At 42.2% G+C, this 21,061-nt stretch overlaps 1 protein-coding gene across 3 annotated transcripts in view; it reads left to right on the plus strand.

Annotated features, from left to right (window-relative positions):
* The window catches only part of LOC147014660 (SUMO-specific isopeptidase USPL1-like), a 212,004-nt gene that overhangs the window by 182,857 nt on the left and 8,086 nt on the right, over window positions 1-21,061 (plus strand). For all 3 annotated transcript variants that reach the window (XR_015050852.1, XR_015050851.1, XR_015050853.1), the window contains one exon: window positions 16,783-17,026. The gene's annotated coding sequence lies outside the window, so the exon portion shown is untranslated. The remainder of the gene's footprint in view (window positions 1-16,782; window positions 17,027-21,061) is intronic.

A 21,061-nucleotide genomic window follows, 5' to 3' on the forward strand; every position in this document is an offset into this window, starting at 1 on the left:
GGTCTCCATAAAGCTGAAGTCAGCACGATCCGGCTCGTATGGCTGCCAATTTGATTTCTCTGATCTGCTGCACTCATCCACCACACCCCCGGTTCGTGTGCCATTTCAGAGAAAGCATCTTGCCATTTACACCAATCACGAGGAAGCTGGAAGTTGTGGCATTTCCCACGAGGTGGAGCGCTCGAGGAAGTGATGGATCCATAGCAGTAATGTAATTCCCATGGGAATAAATCATTCACAGAATCATCAATCTGCTGGCTGCAGTCAAGGTGGATTAAGATGCAGGTGGATTGAACCTTCCTGGGGCAGCTGGCCAGACATCTGTGAACATGGGAAGACAGGGCAGGAAATACGATTTGTGAAACGTTTTTAAAACACACACACACACACACACACACACACACACACACACACACACACACACACACACACACACACACACACACACACACACACACACACACACACACACACACACACACACGCAGTCTTGTTTGTTTGTTTCTTTCAATATGTTTCCAAACCCTTGTGCCAATTTCCATGAAATTTGAAGCACCGCATTATTTTCACACTCAGAATGTCAACATCGCAATAAAAACTTTCAATTCTTAATCAAATTGATAGTAACACAACAAATAGCAGCGCCTTCGGTGACCTCACATCATGTTTTCTTGCACTGAGTGAACGAACATGCCTCGTCCACGCTCCGCCCCTCTTCCGGCCGAGTTTGTGACGCACCACCGTGAGATGATCAAGAGCAAGTTCAAATAACGCCCACCCATGTGTGGAGATATCAGTCAACAACACCAGCAACTTGCACACAAACACACGCATACACACGTACACTGATATATACTGTATATTGTTACGGGTTTCAGAATCCGATCCGACGAATGCATACAAACATCCAGGTCCTCAGATAGTTATTTCCCAAAATGCATGTCCAGGATAGACCCATCCCCATGTCTGGTGGGATTCCAAATGTGATGTGTTGAGAAGGGTAAAGAATAGATTCCCCCTCTTATGGAAAGCTCCTCTTTTTCTCTTTACGGCTGACACATTCGTGCACGTGAGATAACTGTTAGCCCAACGGGCTTGACATCCACCTTTTTCCATCAACGTTGACACCCGCTTCTTTCACCGACGCCGACACTCGCCTTTTTCCATCGAAGTTTGACACCCGCTTCTTTCACCGACGCCGCCACCCACCTTTTTCCAAGGACGTTTGACACCCGTTCAGCAGCTCTATAGACACTAACTGGCTCTTTTTCATATCGGTCTGAACGTTAAGGTGATAATTGTTGTTGACGTTTTACGAGTGCTTCAGGTTTTCGCTCGGTAATTCTGACAAATGGCTGCTTTCTGCCGTTCGTCCAGCACCACAGGCATGGCGTCATAGGCCAGGAATGGTCGCAGGATGGACGGGTTGTCACCGGCAACGATTAGTAAATGGGGCGGAGTAAATTTGGCTGGAGTCTGCGCCCGCCCAGACGGGCCGCCGATAAAAAGAGGACGAGAGGTCCGTACTTGACCAGTCAGGTGGCGACGGTTTTGAGAGCCAGTTGGCGTCAATGAGTCGGCATCAGTCAGACGGCTTTAGGAGTCAGTCGGACCAGTCAGGTGGTGACAGCTTTGAGAGTCAGTTGGCGTCACTCATACGGCTTTTCCAGTCAGTCGACCACCAGTCAGTTGGTGATAGCTGGTTGCAGTTCTGACAGCTTTGAGAGTATTTCAGTCAGTTCCAGTCAGTCAGTCGGCACCACTTCTCACAGTGCCTCACAAAGTCTCAGCTTCTCACAGCTCCTAACAGCTGTCCGTCGGTTGTGGCTCCTGGTGGCTCCTGGCGATGGGTGATGCTGGACCGTTAATGCTCGTTCTGCTTGAGACCTGCTCTTGGCGTACCTGATTCTTGGCATCCCTGGTTCCTGGGGGTGATGATGTGACCTTGATTGGTGTTCAAGCCAGTTCGCGAGAGGGTGCACGGCAAGGCTGGGCGTTGGCAATGGACAAGGCATGCTCACACATTTCAGAACGTTTTTATTTGACGTACGACGACTTTTATTTGGTGAGCGAGACTGAATTTCTCTCCCCCCCTGAATGATCTGCTGGGTACCCTTGGCTCGTTTTTAATTGTTAAGTGAGGCATAGAGATAAGCATCTGCTCTTTGTCCCTTTTTCTCTCAGTGCCTGATTGATTATTTATTTCCTTATGATTCTTTTGATTGATTTTTTTTATTTTCTTATTAATAAGTTTCTTTGTTGACATTCCAACCTGTCCATGCTTGTCCTTTCCTTCCATTGATCCAGCATTGTCCAAACCTAGATTGACTGCGAGGTAATTACCACACGAATTGACCTGTAATAGTCGGCATGCACCAGCGGTTAAACGCTCAGCCGCCCTAATTAAGATCTAATCAAGATAAGATTGGTGCTTTTCTGAGGGCGCGCTCCCTGTTTAGGAAACCAAGTGACCTCCAGTTAAACGGCAAAATTAGACGGTGCACACTGGAAGTCGTGGTTAACAGATTGGCGTTCGTGGTTCTAAAGCAACCCACCGTATCACGAAGTGAATCGTGAGTGGTGGCCCCAGGTCTGTCTCTTCCGAGGACAAACGGGGATTAATCCCCCTGAGTGACAAGTTGGTATCTCGGTACCCGTGGCCGCAACAATATATATATATATATATATATATATATATATATATATATATATATATATATATATATATATATATATATATATATATATATATATATATATATATTACCCGTCGCGGGTTTAGACCCTGGTGTTGTTGGTGACCGACCCGTGCCTCACTTGTTGGCGGCGCTGCTCACAGCCACACATGCACCACACGCTCGTTTGCTGAAGCACTGGGAAGGGCGAATTGTCTCGTCGGCGCTGGTCAGACACCCGCTTCTTGGTCGCTTCTCTCGCCCTTTGCTTTTTTCCCCTCCTTTCTCTCCTCACTTTTTCTCCTCGGACTTTTTCTCTTTTCAGACTTTTTCTCTTAAGAACGTTTTTTCCCCCTCCTTTCTCTCCTCACTTTTTCTCTTCAGAACATACCTCTCGCTCGTTTTTATATCCCTGGGCCGTCTCCTTGGGGTGCCGTCCGCCCCAAGCTCACCCCGCCCCACTGGCGCAGGGTTACCATGACGACCCCTGCGCTCTCAAAAAAGGTGGGCGTCGGAGCTCACGAAAGATTGCCGCTGAGGAAGAATGGGGGGCGCGCTTCAGAGCTCGTGAAAGAAATGTGTGTGAACGTGTCTGTCCTAAAGAAAGAAAAAAAAGAAGCTTCCCATAAGAGAGGGGATCTATCCTTTACCCTTCTCAACGCATCACATTTAAAATCCCATTAGACATGGGGATGGAGCTAATCTGAACATGCATTTAAGGAAATAACTGTCTGAGGACCTGGATTTGTGGATGCATACATCAGACCAGATTCTGAAATCCGTAACAATATATAATAATATCGAAACATGTGGAGTGTGAGGAGCACTCCCCCGATCTTCATTGGATATCGTCCTACACCAAAGAGTCACCTCCAACCAAGAGGCCTCGGCCCAACGACTCTGTCAAACAGACAAAGATTACATGGTCAACGTCAGTTAAACATTAATCGGAGCCACCTATCTGGATTTCGGGCTTGTTTGCCCCCATCAGGACGGCATACCATTGGTGTAGGACTATGTCCAATGGAGATCGGGGGAGTGCTCGTCACACTCCACATGTTTTGATTTACCCGCCCATCGCATGATGTCCCTTCTGAGTGAATGGTTTGTATTAGCGGGATCAATTATCTGGGTGGCAGACGGACGGTTGTTCTTTGCGGATTATGCAGTTTTATCGTGTGAGACATAATCCACGGCGATGCCCATCATAGCAGTTAAGAGGTGCGTCTGACGTACATATACATATATATATATATATATATATATATATATATATATATATATATATATATATATATATATATATATATATATATATATTATACATCCATGCACGGAGGTGGATGCTTTGAGACCTTTGAGATGATGACCACCATTGACACACTAATACTAAAGTCTAAATAACACAATCTTGTTCAGGTGACCCAAGTTTCACTTTCGGCCAACTGTATTTATAACTTGAGAAGTGTATGTTTGTGTGTTTGACTTTTATGCATTCATATTTGGTAATGTTGATTGAAACTATATTTGGTAGATAGGTTGGGTGTGTGACAAGGAAGAATTGATTCAATTTCGGTGAAGATTCTGATCCGGATCCAAAAAATTTTAAAGTGATTATTCACCATTGAGAGAATAGGGCCAAAAACGGCATAGCTGGATATCTCAAAAAGTTTGTCACGGATTCGGACGACACTTGGTTGGCAAGTGGAGTGTGTGACAAGGACGAATTGATTCGATTTTGACGAAGATCCGAATCCAGATACGGATACGAGAGTTTTTAAATTTTTAAAAGTGATTCTTCACCATTGAGAGATGGGGCCAAAATCGATACATAGCATGATATTTCAAAATGTTGTGGATGAGTTGTGATAAAACTTGGTGGTTGAGTTCGTGAGATGACGAGAACAAGCTGATTATATTTTGGTTAAGATCCGGATTCAGATGCGGTCGATCAGTGGGATACAAAACGTAAACTGTCCCGCCTGGTGGAGGTATGCTCTCTACCTCGTGCCTGTTCTAGTTCCATCATGTGACTTTCTGGATCTAGATTACTGATCTATGCACCCAATAAGTATTTTCTCACTAATTACATATAAAGTACTTGTATAAAGAAAAATGAAAATATCTTTGACTTTTTTTGGGTTATTGTGGGTATCTCTGTCCAAGAACATTTTGAACACCCCACGTAACAAACAACCTCAGGATTTTGTTCCTTTCCACATCACTTCCCTGCACTGCACAGATGATTCTTTATTCATATCTATGAATATGGCTTCCCATTTTAACCAGCCATAACAGGACCTCATGAATACGTATCCAATTGTTTGTACTCCACACAGTATTTCTCCTGTTAATAACTTTATAAAATCAAGCTCTGTGTCCATTGCACGTCTGCTTAAGCTGACCTCGCGCCATATGTAGAGCCACTCCTTGGTGCACCTGGTGACCGCATTACAATGAAAATCCCAAAAAGGTTCTCTTCAAAGAATAGGACTCTTTATCCCCTCCATGATATGTAGCACCCAAATAAATTAGGCATGATCATTCCAGCATAACCCTTAACCTCGGTGACGTCATCTCTCCCCCCTTTAATGTCTCAACTTTATGCTTTATAAACAGTTACAGGCTTACAGCTTCTGTCTACGTACTGATATAATTTAAATATGTTCTACGTAGTTCATGTTCAAACCTTCATTCTCCAACTCCATTTTCAAATACTCGTTCTCAAATACCCATTCCCAACCACCCATTCTCAATCGCCCAAACCCAAACCCTCATTTTCCGACACCCAAACTCAAACGTACATTCTCAAACCACTTCACCTCACCAGTGTTTCAACCATATAATCGCGATTCTGGCATTGCAATTGTCATAAATCTTTCGCTGTTCCGGCATTCCAGTCATTGTGGATCAAGCAAAGCGTTCCCAAAGTGCCGCACCCCCACGCTCCGAGGATGAATCCCAGCAGCTGGTTCATGATTGCAGTGGTTTCTGAAAGTGGACGTGATTGAAGACACAGTCCAGGGACAAAAAAGCCCTGATGGAGTAGTTTTCAGAGAGAGTTCATACGCAATTTGGGTGCAGTACAATTTGGGAGAAGAGATCAGTCCAACAACGATGCAAAGCGGGACGGTGCTGAGGGCTGAGTTTCGAGTCCAGATTCAGATCCGAGTCCTGAGTGAGGGAGACCTGACTGGACTGGCAGAGTGCCAAGCGTCATGAGAAAACACCAAGCAGGACGAGCACTCCTTGCGGAATGCAAAGTGCTATGAGCGGAATGCAAAGGTGCCAAGCAAGGAGCTTCCCGAAGCACATAGCAGGATGGATGCTGACCAAGTCTCAGTGGAACTGACTTCTTACACATCTTACACACACACACACACACACACACACACACACACACACACACACACACACACACACACACACACACACACACACACACACACACACTGGAACTGACTTCTTACACATCTTACACACACACACACACACACACACACACACACACACACACACACACACACACACACACACACACACACACACACACACACTGGAACTGACTTTTTCTTTTTTTTGCACGATTGACGTCACAATTCTTCTTCTTCATTTGGTATGATGTCACAATCGACGTTGGGGACCTGAGTATGTGCCTTTTCAAGGTTTGATATTAATCGGACAAGCGGTTCCCAAGTTACGGCCATTTATCTGTCGACCAATGACAAGACGGTGCTATGACGTCACGAATGACGTCACAATTAATGTTTATTTATAATATTTATTTATTGCCTTTTTTTGCACGATTGACGTCACAATTCTTCTTCTTCGTTTGGTATGACATCACAATTGACGCTGGGGACAATTGATGCTGGGAAAAATGTGCCTTTTCAAGGTTTGATATCGTTCTTCATCCGTTTCAGGTGTTTCCCAAGGTTTGAAAGCTGTTTTTTCCCAAGGTTTGAATTAATTGGTCAAATTATTAATTAATCCCAAGGTTTGGGGGGGGCGAGAGAGAAGGGACGAGAGACAGGGGGGTCACAATTCGAGAGAGGAGGGGGTGAGAGAGGGGAGTGGGAGAGGGGGTGTGAGAGGGGGGGTGAGTGTGGGGGCAAGAGAGAGGAGCGAGAGAGAGGTGCGAGAGAGGAGGGAGGAGAGAGGAGGGGCGAGACTCGGGGGGAGAGAGGGGGACGTCACAATTCTTCTTCTTCTTCGTTTGATATGATGTCACAATTGACGCTGGGGACCTGAGTATGTTTCCCAGGTGTTTCCCAAGTTATGGCCATTTATGATATGGTTGGTCCGATTTAATTGAAATAATGCCCCAATCCAGTCGTCGTTTACGAGAGCGAAGGAACGAGGGCTGCACCTACGGGCCCGCACTAGTGATTACAATTTACAAACATATTCAATGAATGTTTTCTGGTTTTGGGTACATTTTCTTTCTGTGCGGATACAAATGCATACTGCTCTTCGTGGTGTCATTTATTTGCATGTAGGCATGTAATTTAAGCATTATAAATTATTTTATACTGGCGGCTAGCCTACAAATGTAGGCTAGATACATAAAATTCAGATACATACAAATGTACACTGTTTTTCATGGTGTGCCAGTTGCATGTATTTGCAATTTCTGGCCTGCGCTGAGAGAGGGGCCATGCTGTCCATTGAAATTTAAGCATTGTAATTTTTTTATACCTGGTTACAAATGTAGCTTTAAAATGCAGATATATTCCAATGCACACTGCTTTTCGTCTGTTTGTGGTCTGTTAAATAGTATATAGTACAGGTACCAGGGATGTCTATTCTTCCATTATTCACTTCAAGCAACTGGGATAATTTGACTCTTTGAGTTAGATTTTACTGAGTTTTCATGCCAAATTTTTTTTGAATAAAAACAGCAATTTCCAAGTTCAAAAACACAAAAACGAGTGTTTCATATAAGACAAATGCCAATTAGATTCTAGTTCCAAATTGGGTTGAATTTAGGCAAGAAATTGGGGAAGAAATTGATGTTCGCAGGGAAGTTTCAGATTTGGGGGAGAAGTACTACAGACTCTGATCAAAATAATGAAAATAAGGCAGGCATGTTTGTCACAATATTTAATTGTCAATACAGAATGCTCTATTTCCAAACAATATACAATTTCTCACATTACTATATCATACCAAAATGGTTTACTGCACAAAATGCACTTTATTTCTTATGAGTAGAATCATTGTGAAGTGTGCCTATACTTCATTGGTAATATGTTCCATCAGGTATGTTTGCAGAGATTTGGTTTTAACGACAACCCAGCGGAAGCAATCAAATAAAAGTTTACGCAAATTATTTATTGTGACCAGCAGCATATTATTTTAAAGTGAAATATGATTCCACTTCAGTAACAATAAGGTAAAGATCTACACTTTGTTCTGTACATAAATAAATAAATTTTAATTTTTTTAATTATCATATTGTACACACAATGAAGGCTGGAATTAAAAGTTGATAACAGAAAAATCAAGTGGTTTCCTTTTGCATCGTTATACATGTTTTTTTCTGTATAAAATCACTGAACTGTTTTTGACCTGTATGCAAACATTAAGAATTGTGTCAAAGGGCGGAAGCGAAAAGTATGTATTTCTTAATATAGGGTCAAAAACAATATTTTTCACCAACAACATTGAAAAATTACATCAAGTGCATGCTGTTTTATCTTAACTGTACCTTTGAGTCCTGCAGCATCTCAGCTTGATAGATATCATTGCAAAATAAAATTTCGAGACTCGCTGTGCCTGCCGTTTAAAAGTTTTAAATACAATTTTGGATGGAGAAATAGTCCAATTTCTAAGAAAAACATAAAGTGACCATTATAATTAAACCGTGCGGATTTACAGCTTAGCAACATTCACATTTGGATTCAGCACCATCAAATCTACTTAATCTCTAAATTTCATGTAATCCCAAGATGGGGGGGGGGGTCACAGTTTTTAAAAAATGGGGTATATTCACCTTTTCATCCTATGGTCTAAAATGGAGTGAATGAAAACGATAAAGAGAAAGTTGACCGAACAGCATTGAATTGTTATTTAAAGGGAAAGGTGCGCTTGGATGTGATATATAAAACATGTTATTCTTCTGTGAGATTGAAATAATTTAGAAGGTGTCCAAGATAAATCTGAGCAAGTGTTAATAAGAAGGGGGCTGGAAGGATAGCCGAGAGGTGTGTGCACTCACCTTTAAGCTCAGCTCATTTTGACTCCTGACAGAGCAGTAAACTGCCACCCTGGTTATGATCATCATTATTAGCTTTGGTTTTCATAATTATTATTTGGTCATCATAACAAATTTAACATTATAAAACTTTGATGACTAAGATTACAAATTCCTGTTCTAACCTACAGGGGGAACTGCATCAGCGGCCCAGCTGTGCTCCCAGCAATGATGCAAACCAGCAGTCAGTTGCTGGTGCTGCACATGATTGGATTGGATGAGATGATTGTTATTTCCTGGGCTATTTATTCATTTCCAAGACAGGAGCCATCTACATATTACGTTCACATCTTCGGCAATTTTAGACCCCTCTCCACTCCACTCCAAACAGAGAATGCTCAGTAGCTGGACCAACAATCAGGCACCAAGCTCCCACACCCCCATCCCTAATGGTTGTATGTAAGATATGAACTCAGCCCAGACTCTTGAGATTCCGTGCCAAGAAGAATTGGGGGAAACCAGGCATTGGCGAATATATAGGATCAATACTAAATGCCTTTAACCATTTAACTTTATTTTCTTTAACAAGCTTGTTTTTAATGGGAGCACAAACAAGTCATCATAATGAGTAGCAGAAAAGCAGTTCCTTGACATCCTACCAACATGATGACTACTCGGTGGTTGAAACATCTGCCCTGAGCCTTAACTGCTGAGCAGCTGGACCAGTTGGTAACGCCAAGTTTCAATATTGCATCTTCCCAACGCCACGCAGTTTTATATTTGTGAATGTCCTGTTTTTTTAATGCTGATTATTATCGATTCCACTATTATTGACCAGTGAGCACTACTGATCAAAAATTGATCACTTTCACAGCACAGATTTTAAAATACCTTATTTCAAATCTCCAGTTTTGTTCCTTTTTGTAAGTCAGCCACAGCAGTGAGCATTCGTAATGACAGGAGGTGGATCTTGTCGATTGTTCCAATTCTACCAAATTAAAATAGGGTATTGGACCTTTTTGCCGGAGTAAGGCTAGGAAAGATCAAAACCTATAATACCATGGACCTATAGTCTGGGGATAACGGACGAACATGTTCACAGACACGTGTAACCCTCGCCCAAGGTGCACACACCATCACGAAGACACCTCAGTGATGTGTTGCGGAACTGCCATGAAATATATAACCTTAATAAATCATTGCTGTGCTGCACGGTGTGGCTGATGCACAGGGCCGCTGCTGTCTTGCCATCGGGACGTCAGCGTCAGCCTTATCTCAAAACTGGCTCACGTTTGGTCTTGCACTTAAGCATACACCCATACACCGTGTATATACTAACCTGGTTCCCCATCCGCCCTCTGAAGTGTAATCTCATTTGTCTTTGGCCATTTGTCACTTTCTTATCCAGCCTTTAGAACATGATTCCTGACTCGTTCGAACCTGGCATTTTTTTATAAACAGTGTCGAGACTCATGGAGGAGCTTGAACAGAATGGATCAGGATGTAACAGAACAAAACTAGAAGGATACTCGGTAGAGTGCATACCTCCGACCCGCAATGCCTGAACCACGAGAACATATCAGGCGGCTCGGGCCCAAAACATTTTTTAAATATCAGGCTATATATCGTTTTTGGACCGAACTCTCAATGGTGAAGAATCAATCACTCTAAAAATTAAATAATTCACATATTCAGATCCGGATTCAGATCTTCACAAAAATCTAACCATTTCGTCATTGTCACATACCCAACCTGTCCACCAAGTTTCATCCGAATCCCTCCACAACTTTTTGAGATATCGTGCTATATATTAGTTTAGACCTGTCTCTCAGTGGTGAAGAATCACTTTTAAAAATCGAGTAACTAGTTCCGGATCTTCACTAAAAACCAATCGGTTCGTCCTTGTCACATACCCAACATTCCCACAACTTTTTGAGATATCCTGCATTTAGACAGACAGAAAAACAAACAAACAAGAAAAAGATTTTGTCAAAGCATAACACTTGCAAAACCCACCCGCACCCCCTCCCCTCTTCAAAGGTTGCCATGATACATCAAATTGTCCATTTCATTAAGATTAAAATTGACAATTTTAATCAAAGCTCAGGTCAATTGGATGAAAATTGATTATTTTTCAGATTGAAATTGATGATTTTAGGAGTTTTACCTTGAGTTGACCTTTGACCTTTTGACCTCAAAAATATATGCTTTCCCAATTCAGCGATGGACTATGGAAATCCTGTTCAACTTTCAAGTTAACAGAATGTAAATTGATGATTTTTCATTTGAAAATTGATGATAGATGATTTTATAAATAAAATGATAGATAAAAATAGATGATTTTATAAATATCATTATAAAATTTTAGGATATATGCATTTGGATAAATATATGTGGAAATATTACAGGCCCAGACTGGAAATTAAACCCAGGTCCTCTGGCAAAAACCATACCAGTGCTCTGCCATCTGAGCTATCTGGGTGACCCACTGGCTGAGCAACGCAATTCTTCCACATATTTAAGTGCCACTCTCTTTCCCCCACTACTTCCAGGGCACTTGCTGCCAACCATAGGAGCAGCTAGAGCCTGCTCTCGACAGGGTCTTCCCACTGTTGGGGGACACATCAATGTCTGCTATTAAACACCACAGAGGGCGTAATAATATAATTGTGGGAGAAGGAGAGCAACAGTGGGGGAAAGAGAGTGGCACTTCTATATGTGGAAGAATTACGTTGCTCAGCTGGTGGATCACCCAGATAGCTCAGATGGCAGAGCACTGGTATGGTTTGTCAGGTTTGCCAGAGGACCTGGGTTTGATTACTGCTCTGTGCCTGTAATTTTTCCACCTATGTTTATGATGGTTCTATCCTGTTCATTTCTCATGATTTTAGAAGTATGACCTTGAGTTGACCTTTGATATTTTGACCTCAAATCGATGGTTTCCCAATCCAATGACTCAATACACAAATCTTGTTCAAATTTCAAGTCAATCGCATGAAAAATGACGATTTTAGAAATCTGACCTCAAGATGACCTTTGACTTTTGACCTCAAAATCAATCAACTTTTCAGTTGAGACTACCTCTACAACTTGATAAAGTTTCATGAAGATTAGTTTAGAATTGTGACCACTAGGCAATAAACAGACAGACAGACAGACAGAATAACAAAATCGACCGACCAATATACTTGAAAAATCTTCGATTTTGAAACTAACAAACAGAGAGGGGTGAAAATATAACCTCCTTCACTTTCAAGGGTAGAGGTAAAGAGGAGACGAGAGGAGAGGAAGAGAATGGATGGACGCACGCCCACAACAGCTAGGTTGAGTGACAAAATAGAGGGAGATTTAGAGATGACAATACACCACAACAAGGAAAGGTAAAACATGGAAAACTGGATGAAAACACAACCTCTTTAATGGATGTATTGCTCTTTAATGACAGTGAGGTGCAGACATGTGTAATTACCCTCACAGAAGGAGAGGGTATTGTGTTTGGGTCCGTTTGTTTGTGTCTGTCTGTTTGTTACTTGCAAAATCTAAGATTTTTCAAGTATATTGGTAATTCGATTTTGTTATTTTGTCTGTCTGTCTGATTGTCTGTCTTTTTGTCTGTCTGTTTGTTTGTCGCCTACAGGTCACAATTTTATCAGGGTGATTTATAAAATCCTCAGTTTTCATCCGATTGACTTGAAATTTGAAGAGGATTTATATTTAAGGATCACTGAATTAAACTAGCCAATTATTTCTGAGGTCAACATGGACCAAAAGGTCAACATCGGCCCAAGTTCAACAACGAAGGTAGTATGTCTGAAATCCTCAATTTTCATCTGATTGACTTGAAATTTGAAGAGGATATATATTTCAGGTCACTGAATTCAACTAGGAATTATTTTGGAGGTCTTCATAGGCCAAAAGAACAACATAGGCCTAATTTCTAAAATTGTCAATTATCATCTGATTGACTTAAAATTTGAAGAGGAGTTGCATATTTGGTCATTTAATTCAACCAATTATTTTTAAGGTCAAATTTGTTTTATGGATTTTGCAAGTATCGTGCTCGACACGATGTCTTCTTGTTTGTTTGTTTGTTTGTTGCTTGCAAAATCGAAGATCTTTCAAGTATATTGGTAAGTCGATTTTGTTATTCTGTCCGTTTGTCTGTTTGTCGGATACAGGTCACAATTCTAAACCAATCGTCATGAAACTTTACCAAGTTGTGGAGGTTGTCTTAACTGAAAAACCTATTGATTTTGAGGTTAAAGGTCAAACTTCGAAAATCGTCAATTTACATCCTATTAACTTGAAAGTTTTTTGTTTTGTATACATTGTCGAGGCTCGTATGAGAGCTAACACACGACACACAGCAAGGGGGACATGAGACAAGAGGGGTGGGAGAGGGAAACACAAAACAGTGGGGAACAGACATTAGGAGACCTGTGGAAAGAGAGGGATGGGGTGGGGAACATGGGGTATACAAGATGGACATTACAGGGACTTTCAGGAAGGAAAACAGGGAATTTGAAGGAGGTGGGTTTGGGGTGGATTAACGGGGATAGAAAAGATCGAGGATTTGGATGGGGGACGATAAGAGGTGGTGGTGAACAGTTGTTTTGAAGGCCTGGAGGGAAGAATGGGATTGAACAGAATGTGGGACTTTATTCCAAAGGTGGGCAAAAAGAGGAATGAAAGAGTGAAGGTGAGCAGTGATTCTATATTTTGGTAGTTTTACCAGAAGGGGGTTGCTGGCGGACCTTGACTGCCGTGCAGAAATAATGGCAGGACAGATAGCTGACAGAGCTGGGGGGGAGGGGGGAGGTGGGGAGACCGGAGAGGAGATGGTAGAAGACAGAAAGACCACCAACCTGTCAAGTTGAACAGGATTTGCATAGTCCATCACTGAATTGGGAAAGCAACTATTGTTGAGGTCAAAAGGTCAAAGATCAACTCAAGGTCAAACTTCTGAAATTATCAGTTTCAATCTGAAAATTAACAATCTTCATCCGATTGACCAGAGCTTTGATTAAGATTGTCAATTTTAATCTTAATGAAATGGACAATTTGATGTATCCATGGCAACCTTTGGAGGGGGGAGGTGTATTTTCGAAGTACCATGCTCTGTACGACATCTTTTTATCTTGCCAAAACGAAGTTTTTGCAAGATCTGTTACTTGGTAAGTTTTTTTGTTTGTTTGTCTGTAATCATTGGATTTTGCACCTTTATATCACTCTGCAGAGCACAATTCTCATCGGAAACTCTTGAGGGTACACATATCGTAGTATTATTACAATACCCTTCAGCACACATAAAGGTCAAGGTCAAAGGTCAAGGTCACTTTGCGGTAAATCATGGAGGTCGCCGAAACCCTTATTTTTTGAGTAATTTTAATCGAATCATCTCCAAACTTTATGGTAATGTAGTATATGGTCTGGGGCTTAACTGATTAGTTTTTGGTGGCGATTGGCCTTGACCTTCATGGTTAGCGCCTAAGGTCGAAATATTTTGACCCCAAGGTCAAATTTTGAAATCTTAGGTACCATATCGTGTAGTACCTCAAATTGAACACCTCGATGAGTGCTTTCTAGATATGTCAAGCTTGAGACATTATGACGTCATTTGGTGACGTTATGAGGCAAACGCATATTTTTCATGGTTACTCTGTAGAACGATTCTCATCGGAATCTCTCGTAGGCAGATATTCCTCAAGGAGTTGCTCCTGGTGGATAGCAGCTCTGTTCACCTCAGTGTGACCTTAAAGAAGTCACACGTGGTCACCTTTTGGCAAGATACGGGTCAACCTGCGGGTGACATTGGTTTTTTTGTTTGTTTGTTTGTTTTTCCTCACTGGACTTTTGTGTTTCTCTCTGCAACCGCTTGTCGGATTGAGACGAAATTTTCACCATAGGTGCGACGACACATTTAGAGTATTTTAATCACAATTGTGACATCATAGGTTACCTTGTGTGGCAGAAATGTTAGAAAACCAGAAAAACTTTGGACCTCTATCTCTGAAACGGCACCAAACCAAAAAATTGAAACTTGGCACATGGCAAGAATTCATGGGGAATAAGGATGATGTTTTTTTATTATGTCATAGGTGCTTTCATTATGACGTCATAATTGCATATGTAGAAGGCTATATCTGATCAGTATGAAAGAAAATTTTTGAGGGTCATCGAGGGATAAAATGGTCTACAAATGTTTTAATGACATCATTGGTCACGTGATTCGGCAACCGTATTGTTTTTTTACTTAAACCTTCAAAAATATTCTCTGAAGTTGCTGAACAGATTGAGGTGAAACTTCACACATATGACCCACAAAACTTTACACATACACATCCAAAAGGAACAAAAGGTTCACACATATGACGTCATATGTCACATGGTTTGGCAGCAATATTCGCTTTACCCTAAAACCTTTAAAAAACCTTCTCTAGAAATTCTCAACAGATCGAGGAGAAACTTCACACAAATGTTCCCCAACCCTTTGGTGTACATGGTTGTAAAGAAATAATTGAGAGGTCACATGGTTCGGCAGCCATATTGGATTGAAGAAAAATATTGAATAATGTTTTCTCTGAAACTGCTTATTCAATCGACATGAAACTTCAGAATTATGATTTAGTTGTGATGGAGATTGCATGTTTAAAATTTCAACTTGATCGGACATATGGTCTAGCAGTCAAAATTATTTAATTTTTTAGATCTGGGTGTGTTTTTTTTTGTTTTTGTTTTTAAGGCTCATTTGGCTCTGCCTGGATGGGTTTGAGGGTAGAGGAGTAGCAGCTGAAATGTGAATCCTATCCAGGTTCCACCTGATGACTTCATCTTTGCTTTTTTCTTGTTCGGGTTCCTTCTGATGACTCCAATGCATGACTGTACCTATTTGGTCTTCCATTTTATTTCAATTGAATTAATTTTAATCCCATTCTAAATTCAATTGAATAATAATCAAAAACGTAATGAGTCAGGGTCAGGTGTCCAATCAAAGTGGGTTTGCATCAAAGCAGGATGTCTTGGGACCCAGTCATCACTGCCAGCAGTTATAAAGTGGCAGTTCTAATTATGTCTCTTGTCAATTACATAACACACCAGTATGCAAACGCCACATAAAATACACTACACAAAACTACACAAAGACCACACAAAACAAGTTCTGGCGAGGGTCTGCAATCTCTGATTGCTCTTTCTAGTTGGAATATTGTTTTCCCCCTGGCAATCACTGCAAGTCAATTTCGCAGGGGGAAAAAAATTCCACCTTGTCTGCAAACCCATACACCTGACTTCTCTTGTATTCAGACCTGTGCAAACTTCTGAAGAGCGATGCAGAAAGCGTGTACTATAATGAAGGGCAGACTTAAGTGCTGATATTAATTGTTGTTGTTGGTGTGTGTGTGTGTGTGTGTGTGTGTGTGTGTGTGTGTGTGTGTGTGTGTGTGTGTGTGTGTGTGTGTGTGTGTGTGTGTGTGTGTGTGTGTGTGTGTGTGTGTGTGTGTGTGTGTGTGTGTGTGGTTTTCTGTTTTTTATTCACATGGTCGGCTACTTGAGTTCTTGATTCGTAATGCTGGGATCTTCGGTTCACATCCCATCTGCTGTGTTGATTTATCAGTTATCTCTTCACGTCCTTGTTTTCCGTTTCTAACATCCATCAAATGCACCAATCTTGTTCTTCATTCGATATACGTTATTATATTCCACCAAAAGTATTTAGAAAGTGAAGAAATGTGTGAGGTTATTAATTCACTTCCGTTACTCAAATTCGAATAAGGTGTCAATGTTACTAGCACGTTTTATCAAATGTTGGCAGGCAGGACAGCCTCGGAGTATGCACACTCGCATCTAAGCTGTCTCGCATAGGTTTGAATGCTAACCCAGCTATAAACTGTCATCCTGGTGTTTCACATGCAGGGTGAGGCGGAGGCGTGTGCTGACCCTCGGATGGACGTTCAACTGGGTGTCACATCTGTTGGCATTACTTGGTGGATGTTAAAGATCCCACGGTGTCCTTCGGGAGGAATAGGGAAGCTATTGATAGCACCCTGCACATGTGACAAATTCCTGTCCAAATCAACTTCAGTCGAATGTCCTGCCAAGCCAGCCAGTTCCTGAAAGACTTGGGATGCAAACGTTTCCTAATTGACACCATAAGAAGGTGGGAATAAATGAGGCTGTTAAAGTAGTCGTAGTTGTAGTGGTTGTAACAGTAGTCGTAGTGCTTTTGTTAGAATTGCCACAATTCCATTTAATGTCGCTCGCTCTCCTCACCCCTGCTTGTACATGGTCAGGATTGCAGTAGGTAAGGTGGAGCATTTTAAGAGAAAGCAACAGACAGAGAGAGAGAGAGAGAGAGAGAGAGAGAGAGAGAGAGAGAGAGAGAGAGAGAGAGAGGCAGAGAGAGAGAGAGAGAGGCAGAGAGAGAGATATATATATATATATATATATATATATATATATATATATATATATATATATATATATATATATATATATATATATATATATATATATAGAGAGAGAGAGAGACACAGACAACAAATGACCAAAATAACACATTTATATGAATAAGAGCAAAGTGCCTTGTGGAGAGATATTAGAAAGTGCTTCCTTTGTGATCCAAGTTTCCTTAAATTTTGAACAGTGTTACCATATTCTGAGACGATGCGTGAGCATATCAAGCCTTTCAGGCTCACAGCACTGAGTTCCACCTCATTCCTTTCAATTTTTGCCTTCTTCGTTTTATATATCGCCATCTTTGCAAAAGCTAAAATAAAGTTGGCAAGGAGATCTCGTGACTGGCTCTGCTTCTTCACCGGGTGTCCGATGATGAAGAGTGTTGGTGAGAACTGAAGCCTTTAGCGCAAAAGCAAGTTTTTCTTCAGCAAGAAAATTGGCTGAAGATGGCGGCATTGTAGGTACATGTGAAATTCTGTTTCTCTTTCACCACCAAAGCAGCATTCCTCTGGAGCGTTTGTGAAATGTCGCATCATGGCTCCAGAGCGGCACCATGCAGCAATCTCCAACTTCATTCTGCCATTGTTCTTGGCGTTGGGTGGAGATAGAGTGAACCCCAACATGGATGACTTTGCAAAGTAAGTGAAAGAATCTCACACCAGGGACTATCCTCCCGTCTGGTTTCAAGACGTGTAGTGAAGTGAGTGCATGACCAGCAGGTATATGGTCTTCCTTGACAGCCCGCGGAGTGACATTTTAGCTGCGCCAGGGGGCCAACCCATGTTGTGTGTGGGTGATGGCTGAGGGAGCTCACAATGTCGTGGTTCGATTTTAAAGTCCATGTAGTTGCTGCTGGACAGCTTAGCAGAAGCCTGGCGTTGGCGCAGTGGTTAGGGCAGCGGCTTGGGATCCAAAAGGTCCTGAGTTCAAGCCCCGTTGGGCCACTGAATTAATACACTAGGGGGTTGACTCAGCCTGTCATCCTTCCAAGGTCGGCGAAGTGAGTACCAGTGTACTGGGCCGGTGTATACGCTGGTTAAAATAGGTGTACCATATCCCTGTGTCATAAGAGGTGACCAGGGTTGTGCATCCGGCGTAAAACATGTGCCAAATCCAATGCGGATCATACGGATGATCCGCTGTGGCGACCCCTAACGGGAGCAGCCGAAAGAAGAAGAAGTAGTTGCTGCTGGACATCTGCAAAGTTCTATCACCCTCATTGGGATTATCTCGGTATGCCAAGCAATCAGGAGGCAAAGACATTTTAACCTCTTGGAGTATCCTTGAGGGGATTCTTATTGTCCATCGGCCCATTTGCACTGCGAGTTCCTCTGATGAAAGAAGGCCTCTCTTCCTATCATTCAGGTCTCCCACTGTGGATATATTACTAGTCAAGAACTTCCTTCTTAATGAGCATGAAACCAGGTTTGGGCCTTGCAGAAGAGGGTTGAGAAAGAGTGGTTCTTCAAACAAGTCTTTGCTTGGAGAAGGATCAGTTCTTTTTATGTCGGCAACATGCCAAGCCCTCAGCACTTCTTGATAATACAGAGGCATTGTCGAACTTGACAGGTTGTGTGAAGTAATGGTAAAAATATGCCTTTCATACCTAAGATTTAACACTTTGCTGAAAAAGTACGACGCCAATGAGCACCATTGCGGTGCAGGATTCACATACAGGTAGCGTTGAATGGTCTCCAGCCAAGATGTGTGGTAGTGGCTTCGAAGGTCGGGAAAAGATTGTCCACCTTCATCCAAGGGCAAGCTGAGAATGCCCAAGGAAACCCAGTGTTTGCCATCCCGAAAGTAGTCCAACAACTCCCTCTGCATCCCAACCAGAAACTCCTCTGGAATGCTTATGCAAGAGATCTTGAACATCAACTTTGGAATAATAAACTGTTTAATGAGGCGTGTTTTCCCTCTCAGTGACAGGACTTTTAGCAGCCCACTCCAGTCTCTCAACTTCGCTTCTATCTTGTCCCCTAAAGTGTTCCAGTTGACAAGTGGTGAGCACCCACTTGAGGTGGACAAATGCACCCCCAAGTAATTGAAAAAGGTGTTGGGAACTCTGTGAGCTGCATCGGTCCAATCAAAAGCCCAGAACTTTTCCTCCAATTTATTGTAACAGACGATGCTGTTGAATAGACCAACTGACAATCATAAATGGCTTGCATGTCCCTTGTACTGCTGGCAAAAACAAGGACGTCGTCTGCATATGCAGAAAGTATGAGGGAGAGCCTGTTGTTTGATTCCACCATGCCAGTTAGCCTTCGCCTCATCTTCTTACTATAATTCGCCGTCTGTCCGTCTGTCTGTTCTCAGGTACCGAAAAAACGGCTGAACCGATCGCAACCATTTTTTGTGTGTGTATTCCTGGGACCCCTTGGAGTAAAATAGGCATAAATATAATAGCATGACCCCCGAGACGGCTCCCGTAGGGAGCGGGTGTTTCTAGTCAAACAAAGAAAGGGTTCGATGCACAGGGAATAAATTTGGCCGGACAAGGGACATCCTTGTCTTATTCCTCTTTTGAATGGAAAGGGGGTGAGCAAGTGACCATTGACTTTAACTCGACATTCTGCCGACATGTACAATGTTTGGATCATGCCTATGTATCTCCTCCCTAACTCAAAAGTTAACAGGGTCTCAAAGAGGTAATCATGGTTCATTTGGTCAAAAGCTTTCTCTTGATCCAAGAAAAGGAATCCAACTTGAGTCTGAGTCTTGTCCGCATACTGCATTACGTCTCTGACCAGGGATATGGTGTCATATATTGTTCTGCCAGGGATGGCGTATGACTGGTCAGGGCTGATTAATTTTGGCAACACCAGTCCCAGACGATTTGACAGCATTGTTGCCATGATTTTGTAGTCCATGCGCAACAGAGACACTGGCTGATGGAGTTCGTTATGTCTCTCAAGTCACCCTCCTTAGGAATCAAAGCCAAGGTTGCTCGCCTCCAAGACAGTGGCATTTAGCCTGTATCCCCTGCTTCATGAGCAACACTAAGGTAGTTAAGTCCGATCAAATCCCATACTTTGGTGTAAAATTCACAAGACAAGCCGTGCACTCCAGGGGACTTATTCAGCAACAGGCTATGCAGAGCAATTGTTAATTCTTCCAGAGAAAATGGAGCTTCTAGTCACTCTCTGTATTCTGGAGTCACTTCAGGGAGGCCGTTCCACAAAGTGCCACAAGCATCCGCATCCACCTTCTTATCTGGGTAGAGTTGAGCATAAAAACCTCAAATTCGTTCATGAACACGCTCAGGATCATTGAGCAAGGAGACATCTTCTGCCAGAACACTGGATAGCCTCCTAAGTTGACCTTTGCGCTTTTCCATAGTTCTGAGATAACTCAGGGCATATTCATCCTCAATAAGAAACTGCAACCGAGTGCGAACGAATGCTCCTCGAGCCTTTATATGACTACATGCATTGAGGGTGCTCTTCCTTTCCTCACATGTGCGCAATTCAGCAGGGGTAAGTGTGGTCAGGCGACGCTTAAGATGCAACAATTCCTCTTCGAGCTTAGCAATTTCTACTCCAATTGCTTTACTCGATCCACATGAGTAATCCTGGCATAACAATATCAGCCATGCTTTCCCAACATCGCACCAGAGTCCAAGTGAACAAAGGTCTCCTTTTCTATCCCTCCAAGCTTGCTAAAAGTTGCTAAAGTTGAACAAAAAAAGCTTCTTCCTTGACTAAGGCATTGTAGAGATGCCAAAATGCAGTGC

Source organism: Eptatretus burgeri, chromosome 13 (assembly GCF_056783735.1).
Source record: "Eptatretus burgeri isolate ZD-2024b chromosome 13, Ebu_testis_v1, whole genome shotgun sequence".
In the NCBI taxonomy this organism is placed as follows: Eukaryota; Metazoa; Chordata; class Myxini; order Myxiniformes; family Myxinidae; genus Eptatretus; species Eptatretus burgeri.